This window comes from Typopeltis vanoorti, chromosome 22 (assembly GCF_054136105.1).
Source record: "Typopeltis vanoorti isolate ZY-2024b chromosome 22, IOZ_Tvanoo_1.0, whole genome shotgun sequence".
Lineage (NCBI taxonomy): Eukaryota > Metazoa > Arthropoda > Arachnida > Uropygi > Thelyphonidae > Typopeltis > Typopeltis vanoorti.
Window position 1 is genome coordinate 62,483,792 of NC_143570.1, and position 18,707 is coordinate 62,502,498.

The following is an 18,707-nucleotide window of genomic DNA, read 5'->3' on the forward strand; positions in this document are numbered from 1 at the left end:
ATCGAATGCTTTAGTTAGATCAATAAAGTCTACCATGACAATTTTGTTTTTGTCTAAGGCGGTATTAATTACGTCTGTAAAGTCTTCCAAGAAAGATGTTGTTCCCTTATTTTTCTGAAAACCATATTGTGTTTTGGGGATAATATGAAAGATCTCAGGGTATGCTGTGAGTTTCTTCAGTATGATCTGCTCCATAATTTGATTGATAAATGGTAATGTTGCTGTGGGTCTGTAATTGCTGATTAATTTTTTTTCCATGTTTGTATATGGGTATGATTATGGCGGTCTTTAGCATACTTGGTATCTGTCCTGTTTTAAATATTTTATTTATTAATTTTAGTAGGATAGGACTTAAACTAGTTGAATGTTGCTTTATATCTTTAGGTCTGATACCATCAATTCCTGGGCCTTTGTTAGGTTTGATTTGATGTATTGCATAGAGAACTTTTCTCTGCTTCTAGTTATTAATAATTATACTACTACTACTAATAATAGTAATGATTTTTTATTAATAACTTTCATAAAAGCTAACCCAAGCTTCGAAGTAGGTGGGATTAATCCGCCTCACTCGAAATCGCAGTAACACACCTCTTCACAAACAAACACTTTTAATTTTACACTTCAGCTAATTCTCACCAATTGTTACTGTTATTATAAGGAAATTCTAAGATGAAACTCACACACTTCTCTGTATAGGAATATTAATGATTGGAATAATCTTACCAATAATCTTTTATCTTCATTTACTTATACGTAAACACTTTTTATAACTGTAAACACTTAAACAGAATACGGCACTCATTAAATAAATCTTCTAAGCAATAACTGAATTAGTCGTCAGTCACTATACACATAAACAAACGTTCTTGCATGAAATACTACTGATCATTTATGAATTAAGGCAATACACAATAATTCCTTAACTTGAGGTTTTATATGCACAGTTGTTCACTCTTCCGGCATTCAATTAATTCTTAGACACTACAATTCTAAACACAGCTATCGGTAAACTTCAACTTTACAGCTCTACTATTCTCTAGTAACTCCGTGCTTTATTTCAAGATTCTGTGTGTCCTTGACAGATCGGCCCTGAAATTAAATCTCAACTCAAGTATTGCTAGTCTATTTAGTAATCACTCAGCTGTGTTCCGTAGCTATAATTGTTATTCTACAACTTATTAGCTAACCGCCTCTCGACTAGTAGACCTTATTTAGCTGCTTGAGTGACTTGCCGACTCGCTATTATCGTACTGTGATTTCCGAATGCCGAATGCTCCGATTCCAACCTAATGCCACTCTCTCTCTCTCTCTCTCTTATAAATCTCTAAATTCCCCAATAATTTCAGCGTTCATCGCTTATATATCTCCGTTCTTCCCGCCTAAATTGCTCTCGTGAATTCTTTGACTAAAACTCTTTTCAATAAACCTTCTCCTCACGTGGTGTTTCAAAAACGTGCTCACTATCTAACATACGTTTCCATGACAACAAAACAAAATATAATAAAATTGAGCTATTGCATATCGTTAAACTTCTACAAACAGGAATAAATAGAGAATATTTACATTTCAAATAATGCGCAGTTAAATTATCAAATACAAATTCTTATAACATTATCATAGTAATAATTAAAATAGCTTAATAATATTTAATACAGTCTTTTCATTATTAATACATATATCTTTGATTAAATAATTAAATATTAGATAAAATTAAAGGTTATATGAATATTAAATTATAAACAAGTGATTTACATTAAATAATATTTACAAATGTAGCCTTTGCCATGGTGGATTATGTTGGATTCTGAGGAGAGTATTAATAATTTAAATTTCTCTTCATTCAGAATCCAACACTGGCAGGTGATAGTAGGTATATAATCGGCTGGTAGAATTAGTGGGGGAAATGGTTCGCCTGCGTGTAAAGGAAATGCATGCAACACAGCTATATGTAGTAATCACTTTCATTGGCAAACGTTTGGCTGGGCCGCAAAAATATTCGTCGTGGGCCGCGAGTTTGACACCCATGGCGTAGACCAGTGATGGCGAAACTATGACACGCGTGTCAGCACTGGCACACTTGAGGGTTTCAGGTGACTCACCTTGGATGTTGAAAAATATTGGTATTCTGATGAAAAAAATTCGCATTAACTGAGAGCGATCTTACACGATAAATCGTGTAAGATCGCTCTCAGTTAAGGCGAAGGTAGGTTTGTTCATTGAAAGAACTTTGTACCAGTAGTCAGCAACAGAAAAGTCATTAAATGTAATGTAAGTTTGTATTTCAGTTTATTAAATTAATTGTATAATATTAATTCATAGATTTTATATCAATGTCCTATTAAATAAATAGCCTAATATGATATGTATAAGTCACCATCTATGGTTATGCAGTTACATTTATAATGCATGTAAAGCAAGTGGCACATCAACAACGTCAATATTAAAAAAAAAAAGGTCGACACACCTGGGTAAAAAGGTTCGCCATCACTGGCGTAGACTGTTATACAGCAGATGAGTAGAGATTCGCAAGTACCGTGACATGAGTTTTTTTTTTATGTTAGATAAAAAAAAAACTCATGTCACGGTATCTTGTTTTTAGTTTGTATCTTGTTTTTAGTATCTTGTTTCTTGTTTTTAGCTTGGATACTGTGTTAATGAGATGTGGTTTAAAAGATAGTGTTCTATCTAGAGTGACGCTCAGATATTTCGGGAATCTGTTGTAGTGTAGCAGTTTGTGGTTGAAGTAGACCGTGAGTTCTTTGTTAGCCTGGTTATTGTTCAGGTGGAAGCACAAAACTTGTGTTTTGTTAGGATTCGGGCGTAATCTCCATTTGCTGAAGTATTCATCTAGGACTGCAAGGTCGTTTGTTAGTGTATCTTCCATTGTAGTAAAATTGGTGTGCTTGGTGGCTAGAGCAATGTCATCAGCATAGCAAAACTTCTTAGAGGCTGTATGAGGCATATCTGCGATGTATAAGTTAAAAAGGAGGGGAGCCAGAACTGACCCTTGTGGTAATCCATTATCCACTGTTCTTTGTTTGCTTTTGTTCTCGTCCATACACACACTTGGAACAAGCGGTTGCTTAGCATGTTATCGATTAGTTTTGCTATTGTTTTGCATGTGACAGCACGGAGCAACTTGCAGACTGCGCCATGCCTCCAGACTGTGTCATAAGCTGCAGTAAGATCTACAAAAGCTACAGCTGTTTTCCGGCATTGTTGGTAGCCTGCCTCTATATGTGTGTGGTGAGTGATAGAACCTGATCACAGCAGCTTCGTTTATGTCTGAATCCGGCCTGTTCCACTGGGACTTGTTCTATTATCTTAGGGGCAATTCTATTAAGGATGAGCCTTTCTAGGAGCTTATAGCAGGTGCTAAGCAGAGAAATTGGTCAGTAGTTTTCTAGTTTGTTGTTGGTTTTTTCTGGTTTTAAGATAGGGATAATTTTGTCCTCTTAAACTCTTTTGGAAGTCTATCAGTCTGCAGGATATCAGAGAAAAAGCAAGCCAACCACTGTCGAGCCTTTTGGCCTGTCTTCAGCAGGAAATCAGGATGAATTCCATCAAAACCTGGAGCCTTGCCTGGTTTCATATCCATTAGAGCAGTGTTAATATCTTCAAGAGTGAAGGGCGTGAGTATAGAGGGTCTGATGGTCTGTTATTTTTCAAATATGTAAGTTCTCTTTTTATTTGAAGAGTGTGTTGTTTGTCCTTGCTGGTATATCTTGACGTGTTGACAATATGTGATGCATATTGGTTAGGAGAAATAGCCGATTGTTCCCGGACAGTCAGGGTGCCACTACCTAGTTTTCTTAGAAGCCTCCACGCTTTTCTACTGGAGTGCCGAAAATCGAGTCTTTATCAAGAATAAACTGTATCAAGAATATCTAGAGTGTGGCGATCCTGACATTGCAGATGAACTCATTCACAGCCTTGATACAGTTTATTACTATCATCATCCCATCCAGGGATATACTCCTTCCGGAAGCCTCTTGGTATGGTATTCTTACCTACAGCTAAGACAGTTCCTGCGAATCTCTTGTTATTACTGCTTGTTGGAGGGATCCAACGGACATATTTGTCAAGACAGGCAGCAAATGTATCCCAGTCGGTTTTCTGGAAGTTCCAATGGGGACTTTAGATGGATCTGACAAGAGGTATCTGCAGACCTACTTCTAATATAATTGGTCTATGTTGGCTTCGGGGAAAATTGGAGAGAATTCTTCTCGATGTAGGTAACGGTCGTCCACTGTTGTCTTGAGTGAACAGCGCCGATGTGTATTTGGTTGATGCCCAGCTTAACACCACTGTGCTCCTTATTTCTGGAACTGTAAAATCAACCCCAACCTACTGGCTCTCAGTGCTAAGCAACATCCCGCCTCCACACATCCAACTTTCTTCTACATGAATACAGCAAAATCATGGAAATCCAAAATCTTACAATCCATGAAGACATCCCACCCCTAGAAATAAACAGGCTAAAGTCAAGGCACCCTCCAATCTTAACAGTAAAAAATCTTGCAGAGACAAGCTTCAACATGAAGGAGAAGTGGAAAGAGTCCTGGTGTAACACTTCAACAGGGAACTTCCATGAATTAGTGGACCCAACACAGATACCTTCGGGTTTTGACCTACCTCGGAAAACCTGGTCTGCCCTTAACCGAATCCGCACCAACCATGGCAGATGTTCAGACCACCTTTACAAATGGGGCATGATTGCCTCACCCAGGTGCGACTGTGGATCACCCCGCCAAACAATTAATCATATTATAGCAGAATGTGTACTACGTGCATACAGTGGAAACCTGTCAGACTTCATCCATGCTACACCAAGTGCAGTCGACTGGGTAATCAGCCTAGAGATTCAGTTGTAGCCTATTCTTGATTCCTGAGTGTCTCTTTTATGACTGTATTGTCTTCTTATTGTACATATGTCTATTACTATGTCTATATATATTAAGGATTAATGTAATGTAACTTTTCATGTGTGAGCCATACGCTAAATAAATAAATCAATTTTAAGTTAGATGGAGTCATGTTTTGTCCATTTAAAGTGGCAGTCTATATAAAGGCCAAGGGACATGGATAACTATTTTTGTTGTTAATGCAGCGGTATATGTGACAGTGTAGCGATAGTGGTGCTGGGCGAATGATTCTTGGCTTATGTATAATTAACATCTGCGTCTTGGTGCTGTTGATTAATTGAGATTTGGTAGAAGTAATATGTGATTTCGGTCATGTTATGCTTTGGAGAGAGTGGTGTTGATGTCTGTGTGAAATAGCGCGGTGTTGTCTGCATATTGATATATTTGATTTGGTGTTGCCAGGTTGTGAACGTTGTTAATGTATATGTTGAACTGAGTAGGTTATAATATGGTGCCTCGTGGGACACCGTGTTTTATTTGTATACACCGGCTGTAATGTGTGCCTATTTTTGTTACTTGTGTTCTGTTTGAGATAGAGTTCCTGAACCAGGTATGCAGTATCAAAAGCTTTGGTTAAGCCAAGAAGTATAAGGACAGCGTACTTGTTTTTATCGAGGACTTTGCTTATATAGATGATGGCTTCTAATAAGGTGTTTGTGCTTTTTGTTTTCTGAAAGCCGTACTAGTTTTATAGGATGTACTCCTTTAAATAGTTCTTAGTGTAGTGTGTATTATTTTTTTCAAGAATTTTAGAGATGACTGGTAGTTTAGCTATTGGTCTGTAGTTCTGTGTATCATTTATTTTGCCATGTTTGTAAATTGGCGTAATTATCGCAGTTTTTAGTTGTTTTGGAATAATGCCTGTGTGGAATATTATTCTCGTCGAATCTCAGAAGTATTGGATTTATTTGTTCTAAGTATGTAAAAAGGTCTGCGAGTGTTTTGTTTATTCCTAGAAGGTCTTTGGTTTTAGCTGTAAGAGCGCTGGTTAAAACACAGCTTCATGAAAGACGCAAAATCTATCCACCAATTAGCAAATGACTTTAACCAATACTTTGCAGACTCCATCCAAGAACTGCAGAGAAATAATCCCCCAACCACAAAACGTGATCCTCCACTTGGACCACAATCAAAACAGACATGGTTCCCTAACATAAAAGAAGCAGAACTTCTCTCTGTAATATATTAAATGAAACCAAACAAAGGCCCAGGAATTGATGGTATTAGACCTAATGATATTAAGCAACATGCAACTAGCTTAGGCCATTTGCTACTAAAATTAATATATAAAATATTTAAAACAGGACAGATACCAGTATGCTAAAGACTGCCATAATCACACTCTTATATAAACATGGAAAAAGAAATTTAATCAGCAATTACAGACCCACAGCAACATTACCATTTATCAATCAAATTATGGAGCGGATCGTACTAAAGAAACTCACAGCATACACAGAGAACTTTAATATTATCCCTAAAACACAATACGGCTTTCATAAAAATAAGGGAACAACATCTCTCTTGGAAGACTTTACAGGCGTCATTAATACCGCCTTAGACAAACCCAAAATTGCCATGATAATCTTTATTGATCTAACTAAAGCATTTGATACACTCATACATCAAACCTTATTAGAAAATCTGAGACATGTAGGAATAGATGGACCTCTGCACAGGTGGTTTACAAACTACCTTCAAAATAGACAGCATATCACACGTATTGGGTCAAACCGAAGTAGAGAGTTATCAGTAACCTGTGGAGTGCCACAGGCAGCTGTACTCTCCCCAACTCTATTCAACATTTATACGTACGATATTAATCAGCTATCTTTCAAAGATAAGATCTTCCAATACGCAGACAATACAGCTATAATATCCATCCATAATAACGCAAGCATAGCTCAAACAAATATGCAACATGACATAAATATACTCATAGACTGGCTCACCAAAAACTCCATACACCTAAACTCAGATAAGTCAAAATTAATGATATTCAGAAATCCACTGACTCGAGTAGTTGATAACAAATATATAACCGTCCAAAATCCACTTTCTAACATAAAAAACACACAGAACAGTAAAACTACTACAATTACTCTGGTTGAAACAATACGATACCTTGGAATTTACTTCGATGCTGATATGAACTGGAATAGCCATATAAACCATCTACACAACAAACTCCGAACAATAAGTGGCGAACTCTACAGGTTAAAAGTCATAGGTCCCATGCACCAAAATATACTAAGATACGCTATAACAATATTTGCATTCTGTGCACCTTACCAACTAAATAGATTAATGTCGTTACAGTACAGAATGATAAAACTGATCTTTTTGGAACAAAGAGACAATAACGACTTCATATACACTCCAATTCAGAACACATAATACTAACTGCAAAACACTTATGTCACTATGCAGCTATGCTAAAACTTTATTTCGATGCCAACTACAGGACAGTCAGAAATACACACCGTATAACAAGACCTCAGACATCTAACTATATCACATATAAATATAATAATCACTACGGAAAGGCTACACGAAGCTTCTACATCCCAGACATGCTAAATAAATTACCTTTTCAATACATGAACCTTATAAACTACAATAGCCTGAAAAGAGCCCTAAGGAGATACTATGAACAAGAAACACCCACCGTAGAGACCTTGCTAACTTAATGAAACAATATGTTAGTTCAGGCTTCTAGTTCAGCGATGCATCAAGACATTCCAAGTTATCGTGTGTGTGTGTGTGTGTGTGTGTGTGTGTGTGTGTGTGTGTGTGTGTGTGTGTGTGTGTGTGTGTGTGTGTGTGTGTGTGTGTGTGTGTGTGTGTGTGTGTGTGTGTGTGTGTGTGTGCGCGCGCGCGCGTGCACGAATTTTTCAATCAACGGCTGTGGTGGAAACCAAACCTATTAAACATCAGCCTACTTCCGAACACAGCAAACAAATCAATAAATAATAACTAACTGGTGTCATCCTCAGATAAGCTTAACACATAAGCTGCGAGGATGAAAGCTGAGAAATTATATCTCATCCAAGATCGATAAAAAGGGGGGGGGGGAATCGATATATCACATTTAAGTGTTGTAGTTACAGCGCTTAAATATATTAAAATCATAATTGTAAATATATATCACTCATTGTTAAATGAATAAATACTCTATTATTATTATGAATACATTATACAGGGGAAAAAATAAAAGAAAGAAAAAATCTGTACGAATTTCATTGTTAAAAAAACAGAATCAAATCTGTTGTAAATATGTAATCATCATTTTAATAATAAAAAAAAAGGATTGAATTAAAAATATATATAATCAATTTATGTATCATATGTAATCAAATGCATGTAATGTAATATAATGTATGAATCATATGGAATCAAATGCACGTAATGTTATGTATGTATCATATGTAATCAAATATATGTAATCAGTGCCGTAACGAGGGCGTGGCGAAAGAGGCGCCACGTAGATTTGCAGCGCAAAACGTAAAAAATAAAAATAAATAAATAGATATAAAAGTCCGTTACTTCATATTGTATGTTTAAATTTCGGCAATACGCTGCTTTAGACACACAAATTCTGCATTACACACACTGCAACTCATTTTGATCGGATTAATAGTAATAAGTATGTAACATATTGCATTTAATAAAATTTAACTTGTGACATTTAAATTTTTCAAAATTTTTGTCATTTTGGGGTTGTGGGGGGCGCAAGTTAGACACTTGCCACAGGCGCTTAATACCCTCGTTACTGTACTGCATGTAATGTATATCATATCTAATCAAATGTATGTAATGTATGTATGTAGGCAATGTATGTATCACATGTAATTTAAATATGTAATCATAAATTTTAATTAAAAATTATAAAATTATTATTATTATTATTATTATTATCTACTTGCAGAACTTTATTTCATCAGAACTACCATTAAACGTATTTTAAGATGATTCATGGACGCATGAAAAAATTTCGCTGAAAATATTAGATGAAGGCATTGCATGCTGCGTGAAATCATCTATGGCGAGTGAAACATTTAATATCAATGCTTCTGTACCACTGAGACTGAGTTTTGACTTCAATTCGAAATGCTATTTTTTTCCCATAGTATTTGGTTTCTGAACGTTAATTTAACCAACTACTGCTTTCTACAGATCCTAGTTTACTCTTCCACATTAATCCAGTGTCACCAACTCTAACAATTCTTGACTTCCTTCAATCGGCTAAATTATTATGTATTGGATATAGAGTTTACACATTAAGGTGTAGATTACACATTAATGGCGCACTTCATACAATAAATAGAATATATAAATTATGTAAAAGTTTTTATAAATTTTAAATGCATATTGAGCATCTGGTTAACAGGTCAATCAAAGTTCATAATATACCCAAAACGAAATTAATAGTTACATATTAAGGGAGTGTTAACTGTTTCGGCGCGAGGGATTAATTGAACCTGTGGTCCTTTTTTTTTTTTCTTTTATCGGATATGCATCGAAATTGCTGAATATAGGATAATCATTGAACACTTGGCTCACCTATTGTGAGTTGATGGTAATAAGTTTTTGTTCGTTTGTTTCTTTGTTTTTAAACTCTCTGTTCGGTGTGGTTTTTGAACGTTTCACGAGGTATTTGTTTGCTGTAGTCAGTGGCTAAATTCTAAACGAATAAGCTCTAGGGCCCTTAAAGTAAATATCATAAATGCACGTGCTTTTATGATCATAATGATCGTGAAACCACGCCCCACATCTAGCCTATTAAGAATCTGAAGATCAATTAATTTCGGATGATGAATAAAAGGACGATTATACTTTGCAATATGATACGCAGTGACAAACACACGGCACGTGATTTCGTGAACTAAAGAGTTCTGCTCTACAATGTGTCGCAATGAATTCTCACTTTTACTTCTAATAATTCCTTCTGCACTTTTGTGAGATTTGATATCTCTATGTTCGTAAATTTTCTTTCTAAGTTAGTTTTGATGGCATTGTTTAGACCCTTCCCCTTAAATAGGTATTAATCCATTTATCCACTCTGATGCTAAGTGAATACTCTCGAATGCTGCCGAGTGTCCAGCAAGTCGACTAGTCTTTCCTTTCGTTCAACGTATTAATATTATCGCATTGCAACTGATGGGAATCCTGTGTTTCTGTGGAATCGTTACAGACTTCTTTCTCTTCAGAAACTACACACAAACTGTCATTAAAAACTCGTTTTGCATTATCACTGTCATCCGAGCTATTTTTCCGTTTAAAGATGGTATCAATGTACTTATCCATAGTTGAAATAGTAGGCCTACATAATTTTATTACACGAATCAGGAGACTGTTGATATTGAATTTATATACACATTCAAAACTGTAAACAATTGTTGAATAATAAACAATAATGTAGACATAAATACCGTAAAGGGAGAAAAGTCACAAAACAGAAAAATACTCCGGGTCCGCGCCTTGTGCATAAAAAAAATTCCGGGGACGGACCCCGGCTGAATTTAACCACTGGTTGTAGTCTAACTTTTAGGTTGTAGACCACGAGGGATCACAATTTGACTTTCCCATATTATGCTTCTGGCAGCGAGCTTAAGAATTTAAAAAAACAAAACAAAAAAACACTGACCTGTTTAGTATAGTGTTGGGATGTTTGTTTCAATCTGATGAGTTTGTTGTCAAAATAATTCGAATTAATATTGATAATTAGGTTCTGGATGAGTGAAGTTTAATAAAATTTGGTATTTAGGTCTCTAAATATAGTCAACCAATAGAAATGCTTCGACTATAAAGGAAGGTCTCATAAATGAGTTATAAATTATGACACGTTAATCGAAAGTTCACAAAGGTATCCACAATGAAGATCTCACTATATCGCACGTTTGTCCTAGACGAATTGTATTGATGGGAAAAAATATGAGCCTGCTATAGTTTCTTTCCCAAAGGTACAAATACCCTGCAGTACAACGAATTTCATTGTTATACCAATTATAGTTTTAGAGACTGTTTATTAATGGAGGACTTCTTTCAAACATAATCTGATGTTATCTGTAAATGTTAATGCTAATCTAATGTTAAATCTGTGGGTTCAGTTGTTGTGGTAATGGTGTCAGTCATTTTCTTCACTGGTTTCAGTTAAAAATCTACCTTACACAGTAATACAGTATAGTACGAGTCATTTAAGAATCATTATTTCATTCTTCTTAATTCAAGAATAATTACTTTTCAGAATGAGATATTATCATTTATATTATAGAAAACTCACCTGTTTTCTATAATTAAATATTTAACAATTACTATATTGGTACTGGAGTGGTACTATCAACATAAGAAGCAACTTTGAAAAAGAAATGGAAATAGCAGAAGAATTGGAAAATTAGCAGATCGATATAGTAGGTGTGACTAAAGCAAATAGTACAAAAACAGGTGAGAAATACAAAATATTATATTCAAGCAATAACAATCAGGAAAAGGGAGTAGCTGTAGTATTCAACACTAAATATGAGAATAAGTTTCTTGAATAGCAAGCAATAACAAATAGAATAATGGAAGCAAATATCAGAATGAGGAATTGGCCAATGAGACTTATTTGTACCATTTTTTACACAGAAGGTTATACTAAGGAAGAAACGAAGAAATTTTTCGAGACACTAGAGAAGGCAGCTGACATAACGTAAAGGAAAAATTTGCTCCGTGTCGAATATCTAAACAGAAGAGTAGGAAATGATTACCAGACATATAGAAATATTTTAGGACAATTTGGAGAAAGAGCAAACCTAATAATAATGGTAACACCTGCTGGATTTCTGTTCAGGACACCGAGTACTTGTTACTAATAACATTGTTCCAACATAAAAATATAATGTGCAAAAATTCACAGAGAGAAGACAAGAAATAAGAAAAAGATGTATTTCCACTGGTTCAGGACAAGAGTATATAGATGATTTGAAATTGGAAGTAATAATTTACTTTGAGCGGGATAAAAACTAAATTTCAAATTCTAAAGAAAAGTGTGTAAGAAAGTTTTAAAACGAATCAAAGTGGAGCAGCTTCCAGACGAACTGTAGAATAAAGGCACAAACATCATTCAAGAACCAAATCTTGAAGATTTAGTGGCAAACCCTGAAAAAAATTGATTCCGCTGTTTGCACACTATGATATCCGTTGACATCTTTCCAAGTGCAGTAAACACTTGATTTAACGGACTTCGCATTTAACAGACAAAATTTCCGGTCCGTATGTCATGTGTGAAAATTAACACCCTATTAATTTTAAAATGCTTTTAACCAAGATTTGCTTGTAATTAAATTAACAGGTTATTTTTTGTTATTAATTTCCTGTTATTTTTTAAAAAATTTGGCGGATAGGCCATCATATGTTGGAAAAACTCTGTAGTAATTTAGCCGACATAAATGAGTCACTACTCATAAAACATGTTCGGCGAATGTGTAGGACGTGATCACACCAATCGCACTGTATTTGGTTCTTTTGTTACGTGGCGTGACTTTCTGCGGCAGTTTTATTACACACAGTTTCGTAATTTTAGGGTGTTAATTATAACGAAACAGCAGAATTCAAAGTTAAAAAAAAAAAAGACTTAATAGTTTTTTCAAAGCAGGATTACTTAAACCAAGCGCCTCAACATCGAACATTAAACTTCACATTAACTTATTTAAAATTATGTGTAAAACAATTTTTTTGTTATTACAGTGCTAATATTGATAAAATTGCAGTATAATGTTACAGATATTTTTATTTTAAAAAATTTGCGATTTAACGGACACCCCTTAGCCCCCATTAGTCCGTTCAATCGAGAGTTTATTGTGGTGTATATTGGAGATGTTAATTTCGAATCTTTACTTTATGCAGCTGATGTGATATTTCTTAATAAATTCAGTGCAAATCTACAAGATTCCTTAACTAAATAGAATTACTGTTCTAATAAATTTGTTATGAAAATCAGCAAAGCAATAAAAAGACAATGGAAATAGGCAGAAACATTGAAAACATCAACTTATCCCGAATGGAGAACCTGTAAAACAAGTAATTTCAGCTATTTAGGCACAATTTTTAATGAAGATGGCAAATTCAATACAGAAATAGACAACAGAATTAGTAAAGCTGGTGGGGTAGGAAATCAGTTGCAAAAATTTATACGGTATAGGAGAGAAATTAGAAAATATGAAATTATCTATACAAGACAGTGTTCAGACCAGTTTTGACTTATGGATCTGAGAGCTGGGTTTAAAATAAAACACTTGATCGAAGACTTGAGACACAGATATCGGAGTTCTGAGAAAGATTATGGGAGTAAACAGATGCACAATTGGTACTATCATATGATGATACTACCATGATACTACTAAAGATGACGATATTAGGAAAAAACTTGCAATAATTAGCTATCAGCAATATATGAGCAGAGCTGATCTCAAGTAGGTCACTTAAACAAAATAAGAGATGAAAGATTAGCAAATGAAGTGGTCTTTGCCAAGATGGCAGGAAAAAGAGCCAGAGGAAGACTAAGATGTAGGTGGATTGATAGATAAAAAGTGCTTTAGGAAATATCTGATAATATTGGAGTCTTGCAGAGAAATCGGAAACATAGTAAGTACTCTGTTACGTCTCACAGTAGACGATGCAAATTCTGTAACTAATGACTTTCACTAACATCCATGTCACTAACACCACTTGCTCCACAATCAAAAATCTTTGGGTTTGCATCCTTAATCCTGAGCAGTCCCTTATCATATTGAAGAGGTTACCATACCGATTTCATGTGCTTTTACCAGGAGTTTTCTTATACAAAGAAAGTTCGTAGCTGTTGATAAATATAAAATGCTTAATGGTTATGCTTATTCAGCTTTAAACAGGTTTCTAGTTTAACGGTTTATGAAAAATTAACAATTTTTTAAATTTCAGTTTAAGTATTTTCGATATTTTAGATTTTTAGATAACTTTTTTTTTTGCATAAATTTTCTAATTTTATGGAAAAACTTTTTCCATTTTTTTAAAATTATTTTTTATTGTTGTAAGCAAGCAAATTTTTTCTCAGATTGCTTCCGATTAGTGACTTTGGTTGGAAAGACATAGATTGGGAATCAGTCGAAGAAGCGAAGAATCTCTGAAGATGAGTTATGAGTTACCCAGTCTCATAGTGGTGGTAGAATTTTTCTCTTCAAAACTCAGGTTTTCACACACACACACACACACACACACACACACACACACACACACACACACACACACACACACACACACACACACACACACACACACACACACACACACACACACACACACACACACACACACACACACACACACACACACACACACACACACACACACACACACACACACACACACACACCTCGGTACTGATGAAAGATTGCGATCGTGCCTATCGAAAAGACACAACGAGAGATAAAATAAATCTATCACTCTGTATAAAAGTACGAGGTTGATATTCGAGCGAGCACCATCTCGATTTTATATTCAAAATAAAATTAACATAGAAATAGATGAAAAGCATGCCAAAATAATAAACCAGCCACGGTTTATTATTTTGGCATGCTTTTCATCGCGGTTTATTCAGGAAGCAATGATTATTGCTTCCTGAATACGTTGTTGAAGTGGTAGTCACTCGTGTTCGCATGGAGAGCACTAATTACAAGATGTTCTATTTTTTCCGTATTTATCTGTCCAATAATCTCAAACCTCAAGCTGATCTACAATTAGGGCCTTAACACTGATCTCCATACCATCCTCTGATGGAGTGACAACAACCTAGTTACCTTTATTGATTTCAAAACACCAAAAAAGTTTTAGTTCTTTCCACTTAGCTTCTCGGACTGACACTTATTCCTAGTCTTTTCTGGTATGGCCACATCATTCTATACACCCTCGACTAACAACGTTAGACGTTTTTTGCTTAAGACGTCAGTTTTCAACTCTCTAGCTAATAAGTACAAATCGCACCAAACTTGGAATATACTGCACTGCTCTGAAATTTTTGGTGTTACTTCTATGGCTTCTGTATGCATTTTTGATGCTGTTCAGAAAAGAGCAGCTAAGTAACCTGACGACATTATTCTTGCACACTTTCTTCAGCTACCGTTTCACCGACCGTCAGTTTTTGCGTTGTCTTTTCTACAAATATTTCCTTAGGCGTTATTCAGCAGAACTTGCATCCGTCATTTCTCCCATTTCTGCTAGACCTGCAGTAACACCAGCAACAGTTGCTCCTTTCATAGCTGAAAGGATAGAATATCAGACCTAGAATATCAGAGTTTAAGTGAGAAGAGTTCTTTTCACTTAAACTCTGATATTCTAGGTCTAGCTACTCACTGATGAGACCTCAAAAAAGGTTGAAACCGGTCTGGGTAGTGACCTCTCCTCATAATCTAAAGCAGTACTACATCTCCTAGGTAGTGTGTGTGTTTTTACATTATGAGAAAATATCAAGAATAGTGAGGGAACTTGCTCCACCTTTTTCAACGAGTTGCCTTGGTGTGGCACTACCAAGTGGTCACTTACGCTTGGATCCGCCGACAGTTCGTTGGCATGAAACGTTCAGATCGTAGTTTTCGATCTTAGTTTCGCTTACTGGCTGAAAAACAATAAGGGATTTTTATCCCCTTATCCTCGCCAGAAAAATAGCCGTTTGGCTTTTCATCTTAGTTATAATACTACATGTGTTGGTTTATTGAATTCATTGTGCTTTCCGAATAGTAATGTCAGCCAAACGTGTTTGCATCTGATCTGCCTTTGTGGATTCCCTTTTTTCCTTACCTATCATATATCAGTTGGAAAGACATGGATTGGGAATCAGTCAAGGAAGCGAAGAATCTCTGAAGATGAGTTACCCAGTCTCATAGTCGTGGTAGAATTTTCCTCTTCAAAACTCAGGTTTTCATCCCTTCCAACATGCAAACTCGTAAAGAACAACACACACACACACACACACACACACACACACACACACACACACACACACACACACACACACACACACACACACACACACACACACACACACACACACACACACACACGCACGCACGCACGCACGCACGCACGCACACACGCACGCACACCTCGGTATATATATCCAAATATATCCAAAACACTTTTTGGATATATTTTGCAATCACTATTGAGAAGTCTTACTTCACAATAATTTTTACAATCTTATTTGCCTTTTTAAGATTGTCTTTTCTATAAACTGGAATAACTATGTCCTTATGCAGCTGAAGGCGTAACTCGCCTTATGCAGCTGAAGTGGTTGTTTTTCCACTCTATATTCTACTCAGGACTACACAGTACCTATCTACGGACGCAAGACATGTAAAACATTTTTGAAGTATATGAAAAGTCCTGTGGCTAGCATGTGTACGATGAGAGAAAGCTGCGACATATGTTGGGGAAACTGACATCGCTTTGTAAATTCAATAGCTGAATAGTATCGTTTTGTTTTGTTTATATACCGAGTTCACAGAATACAGTTTTGAAATCAGAAGGAAAATGTTCAGAATTGGTTGTTTCATTTATTTTCATGGAACAAATGAATTTCCTTATCTCTTGCTTACAGAGCCTTCGTTACTTAATCGCTGTCGACGATGTCCTTTGGTTGGAAAGACCTAAGTTCGAATGCCGCCTAAAACGCAAAGAACATCTATAAAGTCTTTTCAGCTGAAGGTAAGTTAACCGGTCTCATACGGAGGTGAAGGGGATTTTATCCTGGAATCTGGCATTTTTGATCCTGAAAAACATGAAAACCGGTCAGAGGTATTACACGCAGTTAAGACATAATACACCAATATCATAGCCGTAGCTGCTTCGCCGATAATTTTAAACAGCAACAGTTCTCATTACAGGAGATCAGGGCAGATCAAAATATTGTATTAGAGAGAACACATGAAGTTTAGAGAAGAAAATATCAGTCACAACAGTGATTTTAAGCCAAATACTATAACTGTTGTTAACTATTCTTATTACAAGAATCACGAAGTTCAAATTCTTCCAAGTGAAATTCTGTTTTTTAAGTTGAATATCTGCAATTTTTTTACAGCTCCGACTGTGATGTTTTTTAATTGAGAGATATTTGGAGTATTCTTCAGAAATAATGAAGATAAAGTAAGATTACTAAGAATGTTTGGTAAAAATTTAGATGCGATATATTCCATCACTGGACGCAATGGAATGTATGTTTATGCATTTTTTTATGCAATAGACTAAAATATATGGATTCCCTGAAATAGATAAAATTGATACCCCCAACGCGGTAGCGGTGATGGCTGTTCTGCTTACACGCTTTCTCAATTTTTACATACCCTTCTCGATAATATTATTAAAAAGTCACTAGATCATGAAGAATACTTCGGATCATCGTGATTGATACCAGAAATATGAAAGCAGAGACATTTCTGCATTGAAAAATGTCCCCTTTTGCAGTTCAGATGTCATAGTAAACTTTGACGTTGTTTCGATTTTCACCAATTTATTTGCTTTTCAAGTTTACTTAGTAAAAGAGAAGCTCTACGAGCAAGCTGAAAGGCATGTCATGCCTTTCAGCTTGCTCGTAGAGCTCCTCTTTTGCCAACATAATTATAAAATAATTTCATGAAACTACTGTCCCTTGCTCTTCTATTTGGTTTCACTATTCCGTTTTTAAGTTGAATGTCTGCCATTTCTATTACAGCTCTGAAGGTGATGTCTTTCAAATGAGAAATATTTGAAGTATTTCTCATAAATAATGGGGATATTTTTCTAAGATTACTGAGAGGGTTTGGTAAGAATTTAGAGGCAACTTTTATTCTATTTGGACATACTCTACAGTCGAATTTTATTTAGTTTTAATTAAAATTAATAGCTTTTTTTGAGACAATATTTCTGCTAACAAAAGAAAATAATGAAGTCCTTTTCCTTGGCACACTTATAAAGCAGCTGACGGCTCTCTATAGGAAACCTATGTCCATTGGAAGATGGATTCTTTATGATCTCATGCATCACTCATTTCAAATTATCGGAGTTATCAAAACCCGCATCCAGAATGTGCATCGATCTCTTCTACTGAACACTCTCTAAGAGGAAAGATAACCATTGAGAATAATACCTTTAATACGCTGTATTAAAGATAACATTCTCAATCTATATTTTTCTTACATTTTCCTCAATAGATATTTTCCTAACAGATCTGGAAATTCTCATTAACAGCATTTCACAGAGATTAATAAAATATTTATTTATTGCATCAAAGGATTCTCAGAACTTATTCGTAGGTTTTAAAAATGTTTGATTTCCAAACGAACTACAAGCTGTTGAACAAGTTCCCAATAAAGATAAAATTCCTTAGTTTACGACCCTTTTTCCTGAAATAGTTCCTATTTCGGCAAGGCCAGTTGTACTGTAGAGATCCAATGATCTGAACATATATGCCTTACATTCATTTTCATTATTCTGAAAGTCTGATCAGGTGAAGTTTATACTAGACACAGAGTCTTTTGGAAAACATTTTGGAGACTTTCAAAGAAATGCTACGAAGCCTTTCATAATCAACATAATGTGAACAGCACTGATGATTTAAATATTTTAGACTTTGGGAAATTGTTGACTTTCAACCGTGTATAGTACATATCATGTGCTGTGCCTTATGGCCATGTTTAAAATGTTCCTGAATTTCCTGATTTATGATATGATTTATGGCCTGAGAGCGCTCAAAAGAATTCACTTTTGGAATTCACCATTCCATTCCTGCTTTAT

At 35.4% G+C, this 18,707-nt stretch overlaps 1 protein-coding gene across 4 annotated transcripts in view; it reads left to right on the forward strand.

Annotated features, from left to right (window-relative positions):
• LOC150094462 (hemocytin-like) overlaps positions 1 to 18,707 on the forward strand; it is a 2,636,009-nt gene that overhangs the window by 16,606 nt on the left and 2,600,696 nt on the right. The window lies entirely within an intron of this gene.